The 16981-nt window shown below is 39.7% G+C and overlaps 1 protein-coding gene and 1 long non-coding RNA gene across 3 annotated transcripts in view; one reads left to right on the top strand and one right to left on the bottom strand.

The window, feature by feature from the left end:
* The window catches only part of MKLN1 (muskelin 1), a 377738-nt gene that overhangs the window by 131164 nt on the left and 229593 nt on the right, over positions 1-16981 (top strand). The window lies entirely within an intron of this gene.
* Positions 629-16981, bottom strand: part of LOC139034454 (uncharacterized) — a 32758-nt gene continuing 16405 nt past the window's right edge. The window contains exon 3 of the long non-coding RNA XR_011486976.1: positions 629-4585. This is a non-coding gene — a long non-coding RNA (uncharacterized lncRNA). The remainder of the gene's footprint in view (positions 4586-16981) is intronic.

Below are 16981 nucleotides of genomic sequence, written 5' to 3'. Positions count from 1 at the left end.
TTTGTGATTATAAACTAATATGTGCTTACTTTGGAAAATTCAGAAATACAGAGAGGTATAAAGAATAAATCAAAAATAATCCATAGTCTCACCACAAAGAAGAACTAATATTAACTCAGACTATATTTCTATTAAGTCTTTCTTCTATGCATATCATTATACAGATAAGGTGATTCTATCTATACATGTTAAATTTTGCATGCTGAATTTTTACTATTATAATATAATCATTTCCCCACATTATTAAAAGTTCTCAGTAATTAACATCATTTTAAATGACATTTTCCCTGGTTATAAGCATATCTGGATCAATCACTACCAATTTATGAAAATCCCATGGGTCTAGAGAGATCTTCTAAGTGTTTACCTTCTTGAATAGGTGAATAGGGCATTTTCAAAGGCCAGGGCTTTATGGGCCTGCTCATGGTAATATTGCACTAAACTTGAGCTTCTAGAGAGTTATCACATTTCTAGCAATTGATTATACAAGTGATCAAAAGATGCCACTCTGCAAAATATAATAATTCAAAGCATAGGTCTTTCTTATATACCACAGCGTTGTTACACACTCAAAAAGACCACTGTATGAGTTTGCTATAGCTGCCATGACAAAACACCTTAGACAGGGTGGTTTAAACAGCAGCAGTTTATTTTCTCACAGTGCTAAAGGCTAAAAGTCCAAGAGGTCAGCAGGTCTCATTGCTCCTGAAACCTCACTCCTTGGCTCGCACGTGTCTGCCTTCTTGCTGTGTCCTCAGATGTTCTTCTCTCTGGGCATGGGCAGTCCTGGTGTCTAGCTGTGCATATTGAATTCAGTTCAGTTCAGTTCAGTTCAGTCGCTCAGTCATGTCCGACTCTTTGCAACCTCATGAATCTCAGCATGCCAGGCCTCCCAGTCCATCACAAACTCCCAGAATTATACATGTCCATTGAGTTGGCAATGCCATCCAGCCATCTCATCCTCTGTCATCCCCTTCTCCTCCTGCCCCCAATCCCTCCCAGCATCAGGGTCTTTTCCAATGAGTCAACTCTTCACATGAGGTGGACAAAGTATTGGAGTTTCAGCTTCAGCATCAGTCCTTCCAATGAGCACCCAGGACTGATCTGCTTTAGAATGGACTGGTTGGATCTCCTTGCAGTCCAAGAGTCTTCTCCAACACCACAGTTCAAAAGCATCAATACTTCAGCGCTCAGCTTTCTTCACAGTCCAACTCTCACATCCATACATGACCACTGGAAAAACCATAGCCTTGACTAGATGGACCTTTGTTGGCAAAGTAATGTCTCTGCTTTTTAATATGCTATCTAGGTTGGTCATAACTTTCCTTCCAAAGAGTAAGCATCTTTTAATTTCATGGCTGTAATCTCCATCTGCAGTGATTTTGGAGCCCAAAAACATAAAGTCTGACACTGTTTCCATTGTTTCCCCATCTATTTGCCATGAAGTGATGGGACTGGATGCCATGATCTTAGTTTTCTGAATGTTGAGTTTTAAGCCAACTTTTTCACTCTACTCTTTCAAGAGGCTTTTTAGTTCCCCTTTACTTTCTGCCATAAGGGTGGTATCATCTGCATATCTGAGGTTATTGATATTTCTCCCGGCAGTCTTGATTCCAGCTTGTGCTTCTTCCAGCCCAGGGTTTCTCATGATGTACTCTGCATATAAGTTAAATAGCAGGGTGACAATATACAGCCTTGACATACTCCTTTTCCTATTTGGAACCAGTCCATTGTTCCATGTCCAGTTCTAACTGTTGCTTCCTGACCTGCATACAGGTTTCTCAAGAGGCAGGTCAGATGGTCTGGTATGCCCATGTCTTTCAGAATTTTCCACAGTTTATTGTGAGCCACACAGTCAAAGGCTTTGGCATAGTCAATAAAGCAGAAGTATACGTTTTTCTGGAACTCTCTTGCTTTTTCGATGATCCAGCAATGTTGGCAATTTGATCTCTGGTTCCTCTGCCTTTTCTAAAACCAGCTTGAACATCTGTAAGTTCACAGTTCATGTATTGCTGAAGCCTGGCTTGGAGAATTTTGAGCATTACTTAACTAGTGTGTTGAGATGAGTGCAATTGTGTGGTAGTTTGAGCATTCTTTGGGATTGCCTTTCTTTGGGATTGGAATGAAAACTGACCTTTTCCAGTTCTGTGCAAACCATTCAATATCACGGTAATCCAAGCCTATGCCCCAACCAGTAACGCTGAAGAAGCTGAAGTTGAACAGTTCTATCAAGACCTACAAGACTTTTTAGAACTAATACCCAAAAAAGATGTCCTTTTCATTATAGTGGACTGGAATGCAAAAGTAGGAAGTCAAGAAATACCTGGAGTAACAGGCAAATTTGGCCTTGGAGTATGGAATGAAGCAGGGCAAAGGCTAATAGAGTTCTGCCAAGAGAACACACTGGTCATAGCAAACACCCTCTTTCAACAACACAAGAGAAGACTCTACACATGGACATCACCAGGTGGTCAACACCGAAATCAGACTGATTATCTTTGCAGTCAAAGATGGAAAAGCTCTATACAGTCAGCAAAAATAAGACCGGGAGCTGACTGTGGCTCAGATCATGAACTCCTTATTGCCAAATTCAGACTTAAACTGAAGAAAGTAGGGAAAACCACTAGACCATTCAGGTATGACCTAAATCAAATCCCTTATGACTATACAGTGGAAGTGAGAAATAGATTTAAGGGACTAGATCTGATAGACAGAGTGCCTGATGAACTATGGACGGAGGTTCGTGACATTGTACAGGAGACAGGGATTAAGACCATCCCCATGGAAAAGAAATGCCAAAAGGCAAAATGGTTGTCTGAGGAGGCCTTACAAATAGCTGTGAAAAGAAGAGAAGCGAAAAGCAAAGGAGAAAAGGAAAGATATTCCCATTTGAATGCAGAGTTCCAAAGAATAGCAAGGAGCGATAAGAAAGCCTTCCTCAGCGATCAATGCAAAGAAATAGAGGAAAACAACAGAATGGGAAAGACTAGAGAGCTCTTCAAGAAAATTAGAGATACCAAGGGACCATTTCATGCAAAGATGGGTTCGATAAAGGACAGAAATGGTATGGACCTAACAGAAGCAGAAGATATTAAGAAGAGGTGGCAAGAATACACAGAAGAACTGTACAAAAAAGATCTTCATGATCCAGATAATCACGATGGTGTGAGCACTCACCTAGAACCAGACATCCTGGAATGTGAAGTCAAGTGGGCCTTAGAAAGCAACAGTACAAACAAAGCTAGTGGAGGTGATGGAATTCCAGTTGAGCATATTGAATTAGGGCCCACCTTAAAGACTTCATTTTAACTTAACCTCATTAAAGACCTTATCTATCAATACAATCTATAGTCTTTGGTGAATAGCTTCTTTTGCTTAGCATAATGTTTTCAAAGTTTATCCATGTTGTCATATACATCAGTACTTCATGCAAAAAATGTTCCATTATATGCATGTAAAGCATTTTGTTTACCCATTCATCAGTTTATGGACATAGGTTGTCTCCACTTTTTAACCACCGTAAATAACCCTGCTATGAACATTCATGTATAAGCTTTTGTGTGGAGCTATGTTTTCATTTCTCTTGAGTATGTGCCTGGGAGTGAAATTGATGAGTATTATAGTAACTCCATGCTTAGCATTTTGAGAAACTACCAAACTGTTTTCCAAAGTGGCTGCATCATTTTACATGCCCACCCACAGTGTATGAGGGTTCCAATTTCTCTATATCCTTACAAACACTTGTTATTGTCTGTTCTTATTATAGCTGTCCTTGTAGGCGTGAAGAGCTATCCCTTGTGAGGTTTTGACTTGCATTTCCCTAATGACTAGTGATGTTTAGTGTCTCTTCTTGTGCATATTGGCAATTTGTATAGATTATTTGGAGAAATTTCATTCAAATTCCTTGCCCATGATTTAACTGGGTTGTCTTATTATTATTGAGTCATAATACATTTGTATATATTCTAGATATAAGTTCCTTGTCAATATACAATTTGCAAAGATTTTCTCCCACTCTGTTGTTGTCCTGTTACTTTCTTGATGGTGTTCTGTGAAGCACAAAAGTTTTAAATTTTGAAGTCTGATTTATTTATTTTTTTTTTGTCATGTCTACTTTTGGCAGCATATCTAAGAAACCTTGCCATATCCAAGGCCATAAACATTTACTGTTTTCTTCTAGGAGTTTTGTAGTTTTAGCTCTTACATTTAGGTCTATGATCCATTTTTAGTTAATTTATTTGTATGGTGTAAGGTGTAGCCCAGCTTCATTCTTTTACACGTGGATACCCAGTTGTTCCAGCAGCATTTATTGAGAAAACTACTTTTTGCTTATTGAATTGTCTTGGGTCCCCTGTCAAAAAAATAAATTGACCATGTTCATGAGGGTTTATTTCTGGACATTCAGTTCTATTCTTTTGATCTAAACATGAGTTCTTATGCCTTATACCTTGATTTCTGTAGGTTTTTTTTGTAAGTTCTGAAATCAGGAAATATGTATCTTCCAAATTTGTTCTTCCTTTTCCAAAATGTTTTGGTTATTCTGGGTTACATTTCCATATGAAATGCAGCATCAGTTTGATGATTTCTGGGAAAAAAAATTTTAAAAAGAAGAGAAAAAAGGAAAAAAGAAAAAGCAGTAAGATATGGAGAGGATTGCATTGAATTTCATTTTCTGACTATTCATTGCTACTGTATAGAAATACAATTGATTTTTGTATATTGTTCTTATATCCTGCCACATTTCTGAACTTTTATATTCTTAATCATATGCTTTACTGCTTAATCTGTGTTAAATATTATAAAAACTAGAGAAATGAACAAGATATGATTTCTATTCTGAAGAAGCTGATAGCCTAATTCAAGAAATAAGACATAAACCTATTGAGTGAATAATTGCCCATTTCAGCAATGTGCAGGAAAGTACAGAATTGCCAAATGAACACTGCAGATAATTAGATCTCTAGAAAAGTTCAGGGGATGGAGAGACAATTAAAAGTTGGAGAGTCTGGAAAAAACAGAATAGAAAGGATCTGAAGGCTCACTGATAGGAGCCATCCCTATAAAGAAACTTTGAATTTCAATATTTGAGAACACTAAAAATTTCAAGAGATCCTTCTGCTATGGATGACCCTCAGAATTACCTGTGCAACATATATGTATTATCCAGATTTAATAAATTATATCAATTTGCCATATTTGCTTAAGATTTTTAAACTATAAATAAAATATTTTAGTTACAAAAAAAAGCCCTTTCATTCCATCTCTCCTCAGAGATAGTCAGTCTCTTAAAGATAGTGAGAATCCTTCCCACATATGTTTTTATATTTTTGCTACAAATACATATATTTTGGGTGTTTAAACAAGTACATAAAAGGTGTACATATTTTTCTAGAACTTTTTTCAACATCATGCTTTTAAGATTTATCCATGTGATACTTTATACCATAGTAATAACATACTATATAGTACTGTAATATAGTCTCATTGTATAAATATTCTAGAATGGATGATCTATAGGTGGATATTTGTTATGTTTAGTTTTTTGCTATTTCAAATTGTTATATAATTAATGTTCTGGTGTATACCTCCATAGGCTCCTGTATAAGAGTTCTTCTAGGGAATATATCTAGAAGTTATTAAAGAATAGACTATGCATTCTCAACTTCACTAGATTGCTCTCTAGATTATTCTCCACAGAGGCTGAACTACTTCTTACTCTCATCCCATGATATATGAGAATTTCTCTCATTTTACATTCTAATCAACAGTGTCAAGTTTTTTTTTTTTTTTAAAACTACACATATCTGGGTCCTATTTTCATAGATTCTGTTAGGGTAACTCTGGAGTGTTGCTTGAAACAGGCCACAGGTGATACTGAAACCCAGTGATTATGAATGAATTCGTATCATTGACAGCACCAGCTCTATGCATGTATGCACAGTCTAATACATCAGTACGTGAGTTGGTATGGTGAAAGGGCCCTAGTACATTGTTGGTAACATCTATATTGGATAGATAGATTTATCGGCACTTAGATCCTTGAAGATGGGTAGAGAAGTACCACTGCCCAACATACACTGTAGATGTTGGGTGTATGATTGACCAGCCCACTGACTGGGGACTTAAAGTCCCACCTTTGACAGCTGGGTTGATGGGGAACTTTGTTAGCTTTCTGGGAGCTGTCTTGCCTCTTACTAGGTGTGTGGCTGGGTGCCAGTTGTCAGGACTTGCATACATGCCATCGCTTAGGGCAGGGTGCGTGTCAGCGATGTCTGCCAGCCTGCTGGGTGGTGTCACTGTGTGGAGCATTTGTGGCTTTTTCAAAGCCCCAAGGAATCTGAGAAGCAAGTGAGGGAATGCTGCATGAAAACAAAAGGCAGTGGAAAGAGTGACCAGCCAGCAGGCTCCAGCAGGCTAGAACGCTCTGTCCTTGTTATTACTGCTTCATGAAAATGCCGCCGGCTTCCTGGCAAGGTCTGGAAGGTAGAGGCTTCTTGAGAAAACAAGGGCAAGCGATGTGTACTTTCAGGCTGGAATCTGATTGCCCGGCTTCCCTGTTTTCCAGTGGAAGCTGCAGGGTGAGGATGGGGAACCCTCTGCCCCTTGGTGGGTTTAGGCTGCTCTTTCCCTGTCTGCTGGCTGCTTTCCCGAGTTTTCTCCTCCCACTCATACGCAGCACAGTTCTGGTCCCAGAGGCCCAGCAGGGCTGGGCTGGGAGAAACACTGGGCGGTGCCCGGGACAGAGCTGTTCCTCAAGGAGCCATCTGAAGGTCAGTCTAGGGGAGGACAGAGGGCTTCAGCCATAATCCTTGTTCAAGGGGGCTTTGCCACAAAGAAGGGCCTCCTGATTTTGGGGCAGTGAGACCAGGGAGAGGTTTCATTGCTTGCCTGCTTTCCTCAGAGCTATTTATGCCCTAGTATCACACAGTCTCACAGCATAGCCTGCCTCAGTTTTCAGAAATGAGGGAGAATCTCAGGAAAGGCAAGAGTTTTCATTAACTCATGATAGGATGGCTACTTGGACTCATCATTATTTGACTTGTCAGAAGTCAACCTCTGCTTTCCCTCCTGATAATCTGTCAGTGACATAGAAAATAACCTAGGTGCAAAACAGGGAAGTACCCAGCATCTTCTTCCTCTCTTGAAAAGAAACTATCAGGATAATGAATAAAAATAGGTCTTTGTGGATACAGCAGGGCTGAACTGAGGGTGTGGTTTGCTTGGCAACAGCTCAAGCAAAGTTATTTCTCTTGGTCCCCAACTGTTCTTGACTTTGCTCTGCCTGATAAAGTCCTAAAAGACTTGAATGTGACCTTTTTTTGGTGAAACCTTTCATCAATAGAGTTCCTTCTGGTCCCGTAGCATCCTGTTTTTATAAAAAGCATTCATCATATTGTGTGGCAACTACTAACTTGGAATTACAGCTTATTCTATGTGTGTGTACATGTATGTGTATTCCCCCAGCATTTATGGACTGTACTTTAATATAATAGTCTTTTGATAAATATTTATTTGATGAATCAGAATTCCTGAAAAAAAAAACAAACCAATATTCAGCTCTAATATTTTATTAATTATCTTGCTTGCCTTTTCCTCCTTGGGGTGAAACTGCAAGCAGGTTTAGCTCCACATGGGATAGATGACAGGCTAAAGCCAAATGGTGTTTTTTTTTTAAAGGAACTGCTCCAGCAGGAATGGTTGTTTCAGTTCTATCATTCTATTACAGGTACAGAAATTGTTTCCAGGAAACACTGCCATTATTATCTCTGAAAGGCAAGTCAGTGGAAATTGTTATTTTCCATTTATGGATGGACAAATGGAAGCTTTCTTTCTCATTTACCAATTACAGAATGTGCACTCTGTTCAAAGTACTATGCTAGGATTTTCATGTGATACAAAGATGGGCAAGACAAGATTCTTGTTCTAAAGGAGAATTTATAATCTAGTTAGGAGGATATTTGTATGCAAATATTTGTATGCAAAAGTAAATATAACTAGGGAGCATTTTATCTGAATCATATGAGTGGTCCAAAAAGAAGTACCAAAAGGAATACCGAAGGTAGGCAAAAGAATTTCCAGTCAAGGTGACTGGGGATGTCATGTTAGTCAACACAGCATTTGAGATGAATAGATTTTGCGCTCCTTATTCTCCGTTTGGCCCCTGTATTAGTTTCCTGTGACTTCTGTAACAAATTACCAAACTGGGTGGCTAACAACAACATAATTTTATTTTCTCAAAGTTCTAGAGGCCAGAGGCCTGAAATCAAGGCTTTTGCAGGGCCAGGCTCCCTTCGAAGGTTCTAAGGATGAATCTGTTCCTTGTCTCTTTCAGCTTCTGATAGCTCCAGGATTCTCTGGCTTGTGGCCACTTCACTCTAGTTCTGATTCTGTGGACATGCTGCTTCCTCCTTTTTCAGAACTCTGCCTGCTTCTCTTTTATTAGGATACATGTGATTGTACTTAGGGCCCACCCACATAAACTAGGATACGCTCTCCCACTCAGGATCCTGAACTCAATCACATCTTTTGCATGTACTATAATTTTCTCAGGTCCCAGGCAGTAGCATGTGGATATATTATTTTGAGGTGCACTAGGTAGCCCATGACAGCCTCCTATCCTCCTATTCCCTGCTTTGTGCCCCGTGAGGCTGTTATCTACAGATGACTCACCTGGGCTCCATTGCCCTCTTGCTTCCTGTTGGGTTTGGCCAGTGGGAGGCATCAGCAAGTATCAAAGGGTAGTAGGAAAAAAGAGGGTGAGGTATTTCTTCTTCCTTCCTCTGCTTTAGCACCAGGTTCTGGCAGCAGCTATGCCCTTTCGCAGCTCAAGCTCCTTTAGGACTCTCATAACACCTTTTCCATCCCTTGTCTCTTCAGCCCTGGGCTTCTACCCTCACTAGTCCTTGGGTGCCTCAATACTTCCTACGCTCCAGAAACCCTGCCTACATCTTCGTAAATAGTGTCTTCATCAAATTATTTTGGCAAAAACCCAGTGGAGTGTGAGTTTCCTGCCATGATCTTGACTGATACAGACACCGGGAGGCAAAAATTTAATTTTCAGAACAGAGATAGACTCAAGTTGCCTCCATCTAAGTTTAAGTAATGACCAGTGGGGACTGGAAGGTGATTCAGCACACAAGACAGCTATAGCAGCTGGGTTATCTTGCGGGCTCTTTGGCAGTAAATATCTGTTGCCTTGTACTCTAATTATCTGCTATTATTGTGACTCTATTCTGTTGCCCTTGCTACTAAGTACTTTCTATTCTTTTCTCTGTCTCACAGTTTCTATTGCTCATGGTTTCTGCTGCTACGTGATGTCAGCTTTCTTCCCTCTGTGAATCTTTTTGTTTCTCCCCACTTTTGACTCCTTCTGTGTATTTCACATTCAGCCCTCCAAAGGGCTTGACTGGTTTGGCTGCTCACCATCAAGTATAGGCAGTTAGGAAGAACTTCCTCTGACAAGTTATATGAGCATAAGTGTACTGCCCTAGGGTAGGAGCCTGCTCTTGGACTAAATGGTTTTGCTTGAAATGGCAGAATAAATTGATAAGTAATTCAGTGTTCTGTCAATCAGATATCCCTGAGAAGTGGTTATGGGTGTGGTAAGCATTCTGACACTTCCCAGGGTAGTTATCAAAACTCACAAGTCCTTCTGTTGCCTAGTTCAATAGCAGAGGCATGGTGGTCTCTGAAAAGCACAACACATGTTTGGAAAACGCAAACAGCCCAGAATAGCTAATGGTATAATTAAAATAGAGAAACATTATCATTGGCATTAAAGCTGGAAATGTAGGTCACAACAGTTTGTGGAGGGCCTTGAGTGAAGATTTGTTTTAGAAGGAACTTTAAACATTATTTTATGTGCAGTGAAAAGTTACTGAAGGTTTTTTGAAAGTGGGAGAGCAAGATAAAATCAGTTTTTAGGGCTATTTATCTGATGGCAGTGGTATTCAGATTGGATCAGAAGTAGGAAAATGTGGAAACAGAAAGACAAATTAGGAAGGTGTTATAATAGCGTAAGTTAGAATAATGGGGAACCAAGCCAGAACAAGACTGGAAAGAAAGAGAAAGTTCTTGTAAGAACTTCAGAGCAAGAGTAGTTTTAAGATTGAAGCTAGTTTTGAGCCACTGGTTCAGAATATTTTTACTATCTAGGGTGGCGGTATGTATTTGGAGGAATACATGAATTCTATCAGACATACTAATAAGACTAACAATATTTTTACCAGCTATTATCTTTTATAATACATTTTTGGAAGCTTGGCACTGAGCCAAGGGAGGGTAGGACCTGGTAGTTCCACTGAGAGAAATTGAGTCTGAATGTCTTAGCCTATATTTTCTAGAAAAACAGACCTCAAAGCAAGAATTAACGCTAATGTTTTACTTAGGAGATGTAATCCCAGGGCAGTAAGTGAGAGAGATAAAGGGAAGAGAGACTGAGAAAGAGAGGAAGCGATGCAAGGTGATGTTTGAATAATCTACAGAGGCTGTGGGTATACCTGCCTGTGCATACAGAATATCTCTAGACATTGTGCATGGCAAAAACACACTCAGGTAAGTTCTTGGGATGGAGAAAGTAAAAGTAACCCATCTTCATGGTTCTCTTCCATCTCCTACTTCCCAGTGATCAAAATGTACCACATCAAGAGTTTCTTTCCTCATACTTCTAAGTTATGTCATATGTTCCTATTAATAGTCTCTTAGCAAGCCGCAGCCAATGCTCTATGGCATGGCCTTTAGTCCTAGTTGGGGAGTAGAGAGAGAAGCCAGAAATTCATGGTGTATAGCTGATGAGCCTAGTTGCTCATTGGCAACCAAGGGGGAGGGCCAGGCTGGGAGAGTGGCAGATAAGCTCCAGCCTCAGGTAGCAGGATTCCGTGTACCCAAACAAAGCAAGCTAGCTGCAGTCGTGGCTGAGACAGAACTGGAACCACCTCCAGGAAGATAGTGTTCTGAGGGTTACAGAAGGAATAATCAGAGACAAGTACATTCCTAGACAGCATAGAATAAATGAGTCTCAATATGGGCTCTGGAGACTGGCAGAGCTGTGCTTAAGTCACAGCTGTATATGATCTTAGGCAATTTACTTAATCTCTTTAAGCCAGTTTCTTTACTCACAATATGGGGATGATGATACTATATAGCTCATGCTTGTAAAGTATTTGGCATGATTCTAGGCATACAGTAAATGCTAAGTAAATTATGGCAATTACAGTCATTAATATCATTCTTGGATGACTGCGTAATCTTCCCAATGCTTTCTTTTCTCCTGCTGACTCTGCCATGTGCTGCTCCTAAATCTGTCTTGAGCAGGTTGGGTGGCTTGAGTGTGAGTCCTCTGTTACCCTCAGGGGCAGCTGGTTCTGGATCACTCCATACTTGGGGTCATGGAGCCCCATTGAAGTGGCTCCCTAAGGAGCCACATTAAGCCCTAAGAAAGTAGCACCAATAACCCATCACCTTTGGTATGTAGATAGGACATATTTTACATAACCATTTGCTTTTAAACATTTTTTTCCCTTCAAAATAGAAAAATAATGTTGCCTTGGTGCCCCAAGACAGCACAGTCAAATACATAATAATTGCTAGATCTACACAATAAAGAGGATCCTATTAGACTTTGAAAACGGAAGAGATCACTCTTACACAAATGGCATTTGATGGGACATCATCTCTAAATTATATATATCAAAATTTCTTTGTTCCCATAAATTGAAATCCTTTTGACTTTTCATAAGCATATTAAATACCAAGAGAAACACATATCTAAAGTTTGCAGGACAACAACAAAAACAGACGTATCACTCTTTTGTTCAAAACCCCATATCACTCAGAATAAAAATTTGAATATTTACCAATGGCCTTTAATGACCTGTGAGCTCTAGTCTTCAGTTATTGGACCTCATCTTTTAATAACTAGGAGGCAGGAGAGCATACTCGGGTACTTAAGAACACCAAATGTCTCTAGAGACTAACTACCTGAGTACCAGTTCCATCTCTATCATTTGCGAGTTATGTGATTTGGAGACAGTTATTTTACCTTCCTGTGCCTCAGTGTCCTCATCTGGAAAAGAGAAAAAAACAGCACCCATGTCACAAGTTGTTGGGAAGATTAGTTAATATTTTTAAGTGCTTAAAATAGTGCTACTAGTAAGTGTGTTAGTCACTCAGTTGTGTCGACTCTTGGTGACCACTCTGGCTGTAGCCCGCCAGGCTCCTCCCTCGATGGGATTTTTCAGGCAAGAATACTGGAGTAGGTTGCCTATCTAAGTGTTAGATAAATAACATACTTCCTCTTATTCATTATACTCCAGCCACAATGGCCTCCTTTCCACGCCTCCAGTAGGCCAAGCACACTCCTGCCCAAGGACCTTTGTATTTGTTGTTCTCCCAGATGGCCACATGCCCAACTTCCTCTCCTCCTTCAAGTCTTTGCTCAACGATCACCTTTTAAAGGATGACAACCCTATTTAAAATAGCAATCTCCTCCTGTACACCCCTGCTTTCTTTGTTTTTCTCATTAGCACTTATCTACCTTAATACTCTATACAGTTTTCATATTTACTTGTTTTTCATCTGTCTCCTCCAACTGGAAGGTAAACAAGGGCAGAAATATTTATTTTATCCTTTGATGTATCTCAAGCACCTAGACCATTTCATGTGCTAGATCCTCGATACTATTTTTGGAATGAATGAATGCACTGTTTTCAGGTAAAGAGTCCACATATTTTGAAGATTGATTTGTAAATGAGATTCCTATGCAAATGCAAAAGATCTCCTCCAAAGTTGTTCTCTTAGGTTGAGTAGATAAGATCTCCTTCCCAATATTTTTTAGGAAGTTAATTAGCAAACCTTTTGTTCCCCCTTAAATACAGTAAAGGTAAATTTTAGCTGAAACTTAGGCAAAGCTACCTTAATTAGTAATGAGCATATTCTGAATTAATAAAATCAATCAACTCCTGATTAATTGCTGGTGGAATCTGTGGTGCAGTCATTTATCCAACATGACCTAGAAGTCATGGCCTGTCATCAGGATATGGAAAGAAGAGAATTAGTAAACACTTGCTGTAGGTTAGATAAGCTGTTGGGTCAAATCTAAGAGGAAAATATTATCATCCCCATAGTATAGATAAACAAAGCAAGGCCACAGAGGCCCCAAATCACATACCTAATAGAAGACAGAGCCCATATACAAAGTATTGGCTTGCAAAATCCATGCTCCTTCTAGTGTCTCACTTTGAGCCTCAGATTTCACATTTCACATGTGGTAATATTACTGGGCTTCCCTGGTAGCTCAGCTGGTAAAGAATCCACCTGCAATGCAGGAGGCCTGGTTGATTCCTGGAAGATCCCCTGGAGAAGGGATAGGCTACCCACTCCAATATTCTTGGAATTCCCACTCCAGATTCTTTATGCAGATAGTAAAGAATCCGCCTGCAATACGGGAGACATAAAGAGACCTGGGTTCGATCCCTGGATTGGGAAGATCCCCTGGAGGAGGGCATGGCAACCCACTCCAGTATTCTTGCCTGGAGAATCCCATGGACAGAGGAGTCAGGCGGGCTGCAGTCCATGGGATCGCAAAGAGTCGGACATGACTGACCGACTAAGCACAGCACAGCACAGTGACGTTACTAAGGCACAGTTATGACAACGAAAATAATATGTGTAAAGTGAAACACTCAATAAATGATGGGGTTTTTTAATGGTTACACTTTGGGAATGATGAGGAGACTTATCAGAGCCTCTGCAGGGAGAAATATGTGAGCCCCAACTTACCTGGACAAGCGAAGTAGGTCTTATGGGATAGAGAAGTAACATTTTAAGAAGAATTTTCAATTTAATGCAAATTTAAATACTTATTGTACTTTTACTTGCTAAGTTGACTTTGCTCAGTCACTCAGTCATGTCTGACTCTTTGCGTTCCCATGGACTGTAGCCCACTAGGCTCCTCTGTCCATGGGATTCTCCAGCCAGGAATACTGGAGTGGGTTGCCATTTCCTCCTCCAGAGGATCTTCCTGACCCAGGGATCAAACCTGTTTTTCTTGCACTCCTGCATCGGCAGGTAGCTTCTCTACCACTGAGCCACCAGTTTCCCTATAGTTGACTTTATGGACTTTAATTAACCAAATTTGAGACAATTCAATCACCAAAATATTGTTTGTATGGTTGTATCAGAAGAAAAAGTCACACATTCAAAGTGATTTGAAAAGTTAGGAGGGAAAGGAAAGAAGAGATAGGGGAGAAATGGGAAAAACCAAACCTTCTTTACAGAAGAATGCCAGCTCATAAATGTTGAATAATTGATGAGGGTTAAGAAGTACACTGTTGTACAATTCTCAGTATAATAACTTGTTCAATCAAGGACTATCAGTGGATGATAAAACCTTTGGGTAAAGGGTAGATGGGTGTCACGGGCTGAATTACGTTTCCCAAAAAAGGTATGTTGAAATCCTACCCCCAGCCCTCGGAATGTGATCTTATTTGGAAATAGTTTTGTTGAGATGTAATTAGTTAAGATGAGGTCATACTGTAGAAGGGTGGGATCCTAATCCAATGACTGGTATCCTTGTAATAAGATAGTCATGTGATGATATGGAGACACATGGAGAATGCCACAGGATGATGGAGGCTGAATTGAAGTGCTGCAGCTACAAGCCCAGGAATATCTGGAGCTAAAAGAAGTTGGAAGAGTCAAGAAAGGATTCTCCTCTAGGGTTTCAGAGGGAGCCTACCAACACATTGTTTGCATATTTCTTGTCTCCAGACTGTGAGACAATAAATTCCTGTTGTTTTAAGCCAGCCAATCTGTGGGTACTTTGTTAGAGCAGGCCTAGGAAATTAATACAATGGCAAGCAGGATAGACAAAGTACACCAAAGTATCACTTGTTTATTTGAGAGAGAAAGCTTTCCAAAGGAGAACTCTGTCAGTTACCACTTAATCAGGTAACAAATTTAACATCACTAACAGTGGGACAATCTGACATGTATACCTCCTGATATTATGCAATAAGAGGTAAACAATACCAGTTTGATAGACTGAGTGCAATAGGCACATGTCTTGTAATGTGACTTTGGAGCAACTCCAATCAAGAGGTAGTTGATTTCTCAACCACTTGAGTCTAGGCTGGCTTTGTTACCTTGTTACCCAATGGATATTTTGGGCCAAATACTTCTTTGTTGTGGGGGGTTTTCCTGTGTATTTTAGGATGTTCAGCAGCATCCCTGGCCTCCATCCACTTGATGTCAGTAGCACTCCCAGTCTTGACAATCAAAAGTATCTCCAGGCATTGCTAAATGTCTACCTCAGAGCACTGGACTTGAGAGACAGAATGAATGCAATGTATGGACTTTATTAAGATCTTGGATAAAAAAAAAAAATGGTTATAAAATATATTTTGATGATTAGAAGAATTTGAATGTGGAATTAAAGATATTGAATCATTAATTTTCCTAGGTCTAAAAATAGTATTGCAGTTATGTAGGAGAATGCCTTTATTCTTAGGAGATGTATGCTGAATTATTTTGAGTGAAACCTTATAAAGTATTCAACTTACTTTCAAATGCTTCAGTGGATAAAAGTGTATGTTTATAAAAAGAGATAAAGGAAAGGTGACAAAGCGTTAACAATTGGTGAATCTGGGTGAAGAGTATAGGGTCATTCATTGTATCATTCTTTTGAGCTACATGGGTTTGAAAATATTAAAAATGAAATGTTGGGGGTAAAAAGTGTTAGTTTCACCTCCACTGACTGACTCTTTACTGACTTGATATGATACAAAGAGCAGGCTTGTTCTAAATAAATCTTGTGTTGTGTTCTAAATCATTCTGTGTTGCCTGGATAAAGGCTAGCCCATCCCAGGTATGAGGGGCTGGAGCTGAGGAAGGGGGCTTCTCCCAGCCTAAGGAACTATATACAAGCCTAGCTTCTCATGTGACTACTGGCTTCCTTTCCCTAGTATAACACCCCACAGGACCAAAAGCCAATGGCTGGGCAGCTTGTGTGTTTTCCCAGACAACTCTGGTAAACAGCTCACACCAAAATCCAGGTTGCCTGGTGCCAAAACAGTCTGGATATTCCTTTCACTGATAAGGCTACTCTCAAACTTGCTGTATACCAGAAGGAGACCAAAATAGGGGCAGAATTCCCTTCTCTGGAAAACCATTCTGTGATGCCAGCAGGTCAGCCAGGCACACTAAGAGAATGGGGTCTCTTGGCCCTCCCTTTTGTTAAAGATATTGTGAATTTTCTCTTTTCAAAGTAAAATCTAATTATTTTTCATTTTATTTATTTATTATTATTTAAAAAAATTTTGGCTCAGATAGTAAGGAATCTGCCTGCAGTGTGGGAAATCCGGGTTTGATCCCTGGGTTGGGAAGATCCCCTGGAGAAGTATTCTTGCCTGGAGAATTCCATGGACAGAAGAGCCTGGTGCTCCAGTCCATGGGATGCCAAAGAGTCAGACACAACTGAGAGACTAACATGTTCACTTTCACAGTATGTGAGACCTTAGTTCCCCCACAGGAATTGAACCCATGTCCCCTGCATTGGAAGTTGACGTTTTAACCACTGGGCCACTAGAAAAGTCCTCCAGATCCAGTTTTTTTTAACCTATACCTATGATGTAGTAAAATTCATATCATGCCTTGGTACACTAAAGCTTAGGCAACTGTAAAGAGACCCATCTTGTAAGAAAGCTAATACTGAAAATATAGACAAAACTCAGAAACCAAAAAGGAAAGTGCTAATAAATGCTTTAGTGCAAAATACTTGAAATTTTTTAATGGTAAAAACAAATATGACAAAACAAGAAAATACCATAAATTGAGCCAAGACAAATGGCACAGAAGAAAATAATTAGTTGTAACACAACACAAAGTGTTTATTTTGTTATTGTATAAAGAGATCTTACAGTTTAACAAGGAAAAATGAACAGAAAAAAGGGCAAAGAATATGAACAGGTATTTCATAAGGAAA

This window comes from Odocoileus virginianus, chromosome 1 (assembly GCF_023699985.2).
Source record: "Odocoileus virginianus isolate 20LAN1187 ecotype Illinois chromosome 1, Ovbor_1.2, whole genome shotgun sequence".
Taxonomy (NCBI): domain Eukaryota; kingdom Metazoa; phylum Chordata; class Mammalia; order Artiodactyla; family Cervidae; genus Odocoileus; species Odocoileus virginianus.
This window is presented reverse-complemented; position numbering and strand designations above follow the sequence as displayed.